Source organism: Callorhinchus milii, unplaced genomic scaffold (genome assembly GCF_018977255.1).
Source record: "Callorhinchus milii isolate IMCB2004 unplaced genomic scaffold, IMCB_Cmil_1.0 Scaffold6, whole genome shotgun sequence".
In the NCBI taxonomy this organism is placed as follows: domain Eukaryota; kingdom Metazoa; phylum Chordata; class Chondrichthyes; order Chimaeriformes; family Callorhinchidae; genus Callorhinchus; species Callorhinchus milii.
Genome location: NW_024704747.1, coordinates 12,177,077 through 12,181,405, shown reverse-complemented (window position 1 = coordinate 12,181,405; position 4,329 = coordinate 12,177,077). Strand labels below are relative to the sequence as shown.

General features: G+C 49.0%; 1 protein-coding gene across 1 annotated transcript in view; it reads right to left on the bottom strand.

The window, feature by feature from the left end:
• LOC103190341 (SH3 domain-binding protein 4) overlaps window positions 1–3,325 on the bottom strand; it is a 49,527-nt gene extending 46,202 nt beyond the window's left edge. The window contains exon 1 of the mRNA XM_042336301.1: window positions 3,274–3,325. The gene's annotated coding sequence lies outside the window, so the exon portion shown is untranslated. The remainder of the gene's footprint in view (window positions 1–3,273) is intronic.
• Window positions 3,326–4,329: the final 1,004 nt, after the last annotated feature.

Sequence of the window (4,329 nt, the reverse complement as noted above, 5' to 3'; positions counted from 1 at the left end):
CACCCCCCCTCACCCCTCACCCCCCCCCACCCCCCACCAGCTCTCCCCCACACCCCCCCCCCCACCCCCCCACCAGCTCTCCCCCACACCCCCTCCCCCACCCCACCCCCCCCACCCCTCACCCCCCCACCCCTCACCCCACCCCCACCCCCAGCTCTCCCCCCACCCCCCTCCCCCACCTCCCCCCACCAGCTCTCCCCCCCCCCCCACCCCTCACCCCCCCCCTCCCCACCCCCCAGCTCCCCCCATCCCCTCCCCCACCCCCCCCCAGCTCTCCCCCCCACCCCCCACCCCCTCACCCACCCACCCCACCCCAGCTCTCCCCCCCCCCCACCCCTCACCCACCCCCCCTCACCCACCCCACCCCCCCCTCACCCACCCCACCCCCCCCAGCTCTCCCACATCTCCCCCCCCCCAGCTCTCCCACATCTCCCCCCCCCAGCTCTCCCACATCTCCCCCCCCCCCAGCTCTCCCACATCTCCCCCCCCCCAGCTCTCCCACATCTCCCCCCCCCAGCTTCCCACATCTCCCCCCCCCAGCTCTCCCACATCTCCCCCCCCCAGCTCCCCCACATCTCCCCCCCCAGCTCTCCCACATCTCCCCCCCCCAGCTCTCCCACATCTCCCCCCCCCCAGCTCTCCCACATCTCCCCCCCCCAGCTCTCCCACATCTCCCCCCCCCAGCTCTCCCACATCTCCCCCCCCCAAGCTCTCCCACATCTCCACCCCCCCAGCTCCCACACAGCTCCCCCCAAACAACTCCCCCACCAGCTGCCCCACCAACTCCCACACAGCTCCCCCCCCCAGCTCCCTACCCCCGAGCTCCCCACCCTCAAGCTCCACCCCAGCTTCCCACACAGCTTCCAGTGTGAGCTATAGTGATATACAGTGTGAGCTACAGTGATATACAGTGTGAGCTACAGTGATATACAGTGTGAGCTACAGTGATATACAGTGTGAGCTACAGTGATATACAGTGTGAGCTACAGTGATATACAGTGTGAGCTACAGTGATATACAGTGTGAGCTACAGTGATATACAGTGTGAGCTACAGTGATATACAGTGTGAGCTACAGTGATATACAGTGTGAGCTGTAGTGATATACAGTATGAGCTACAGTGAGCTATAGTGATAGACAGTGTGAGCTACAGTGAGCTATAGTGATAGACAGTGTGAGCTACAGTGAGCTATATTGATACACAATGTGAGCTATAGTGATATACAGTGTGAGCTACAGTGATATACAGTGTGAGCTATAGTGATATACAGTGTGAGCTATAGTGATATACAGTGTGAGCTACAATGATATACAGTATGAGCTATAGTGATATACAGTGTGAGCTGTAGTGATATACAGTATGAGCTACAGTGAGCTATAGTGATAGACAGTGTGAGCTACAGTGAGCTATAGTGATAGACAGTGTGAGCTACAGTGAGCTATATTGATACACAATGTGAGCTATAGTGATATACAGTGTGAGCTACAGTGATATACAGTGTGAGCTATAGTGATATACAGTGTGAGCTATAGTGATATACAGTGTGAGCTACAATGATATACAGTATGAGCTATAGTGATATACAGTGTGAGCTATAGTGATATACAGTGTGAGCTACAATGATATACAGTATGAGCTATAGTGATATACAGTGTGAGCTACAATGATATACAGTGTGAGCTATAGTGATATACAGTGTGAGCTATAGTGATATACAGTGTGAGCTATAGTGATATACAGTGTGAGCTACAATGATATACAGTGTGAGCTATAGTGATATATAGTGTGAGCTACAAGTAAGCTATAGTGTTATAGAGTGTGAGCTACAGTGAGCTATAGTGATAGACAGTGTGAGCTACAGTGAGCTATATTGATACACAATGTGAGCTATAGTTATGTATAGTGTGAGCTATAGTGATATCTGGTTTGAGCTATAGTGGTATACAGTGGGAGCTAGGGTGAGCAATAGTTATATATAGTGTGAGCTATAGTGTGAGCTATACAGTTATATATAGTGTGAGCTATAGTGAGCTGTACAGTGATATACAGTATGAGCTATAGTGAGCTATACAGTGATTATACAGTGTGAGCTATAGTGATATACGTTGTGAGCTATACTGATGTACAGTGTGGGCTTGGGTACAAAGAGCAAAATGTTAAAGCTTCCAAATGACACAAAACTTAGAAATATAGAAAACAGTGAGGAGGATAGTAGCAGACCGCAGGACTGCCTGATGAAATGGGCAGACACATGGCAGATGGAATTTAATGGAGAGAAATGTGAAGTAATTTTGGGCAGAGGAATGAGGATAGGCAATATAAGATAAATGGTCCAATTTTAAAGAGGGTGCACCGCTGTTCCCACAAACAGTCGTGGATTGAGTGACCAGATTATTACCCCCACAAGCGAGAGGACCTGGGTTCGATTCCCGGCAGGGAGAAACGTTGTGAAACCTAGCGAAATGTTGGGCAACCTTCCTTATTCCACACAGCTCTGTTTACGTAACAGTAAGCAGGAATCCGCTCAGCGAGCTCCAGCCTGCTTTATGTCTCCCGCCTTGCCCATCCCACAATTGGTGGGCGGGCCTTCAACCTCTCAGTCCCCACCCTCGGGAACTCCATCCCACAGTCCCTCTACCTCGCCCCCTCCCTTGCCTCCTTCAAGACCCTTCTCAAGACCCTCCTCTTCGACCATGCCTTCCGTCACTCTCCTACCCCTACCCACCCTGCCCTCCACCCCTCCTGATCCCAACCACCAATCAGGGTGGTCAGGGTATTGATCCCTGACTGTCCAGCACCTTGGAACGTCCCCCTGACGTGAAAGGCGCTATATAAATGTAACTTGTTGTTGTAATAATTCCTTCAAAGTAATAATAATTGGGTCACTCAATCCACAACTGTTTGTGGGACACTGCTATGTGCATTTGGCTGCTGCATTTCATCCACAAAATATACAATCAATTTCACCCACAAAATATACAGTCAATTTCACCCACAAAATATACAGTCAATTTCACCCATAAAATATAGTCAATTTCACCCACAAAATATACAGTCAATTCACAGTATATTCTGCCTCAAAGATGTGATAAGGTGCTATATTAAATGCAAGGATTATTTATTTTATTTTTTATTATTTTGTGTGTGTTTGAATGTGTGTGTATATATCGCTTTGTGTGTGTGTGTATGCATCTGTATATATGTGTGTGTCTCGACTCTTGTTACCTTTTTGACAAGTTTTTGCATCGCATTCCTTTTATAGAAAGCATCACCTGGGTTTCTCCTGATCATTATCCACTGAGCTCTGGTGTGTGATGTCCCTCTGTAACCAAGACCAAAAAAGTCACATAATTCGAAACTAATATGTTACAGCGAAGACAACGTTCACCTTGTATTGTTAGAGGTGTCAGCCTGGCTCAGTAGTAGCATTCTTGCCTTGGAGTCAGAAGGTTGTGAGTTCAAATCCTACATTGGGACTTAGAATCACATAGTCTAAGTAGACACTCCAATGCAATGCTGGCTGAGCACTACATTATCATCTTACAGATGAGATGTTAAACCAAGGTCCCTATTCAGGTGGACGCAAAAGATCCCAAGGCACTGTTCAAAAAGAGGCATGAGTTTCTCTTGGTGTCTTGGCCAACAATCCTCCAGATAAAAATTGGTCACTTGATCCATGGCTGTTTGTGGGACATTGCTGTGTGCATATCAGCTGCTGCGTTCAACTATAAAATACAGTTACTACACTTTACCTTATATCTTGTGATGCATAAGGAATATTATTACTAATAAAGGCTCTGAGATAGTGTGAGAAGATGGATCTGTTGACAATGCAATGCCAACTCACGCAGGATCAAGCTTTCTGCATGGATGTGTGTTAGCTTCTGGAGAGCGGAAGGTTTGAACTCCAGCATGTGGTGAAGATCAGTGCTCCGAGATGTTACCAACAACAACTTGCACTTATATAGCGCCCTTCATGCCGAGCGGTGTCTCAGAGCGCTTAACAATGGTGGAGCCCAAGGCCAAGCCAGGGGGAGGGAGAAGATGGGGAAGGAGGGGGTGAAGCGAAGGGGTTGATGGAATGAGTTCCAAAGTTTCGGGGCGTAGTGGCTGAAGGCATACCATAAGTGAAGGGTGATATACAAGTTCAAGCTGCTGTTGTTGAGGATGATAGAAAGTATTTGGGGATTATAATTGTCTGGAGCCCCGGGACGAGGGAGAGGTACATTCGGCCATAATTGTTGCCGTGATTGCTGTGCAGTGAGCCTTCACTGGGAAGTGTAGGCTTGTGTGTCTGTGTGTGGACAAGGACTGTGCCAGGCTTGGCT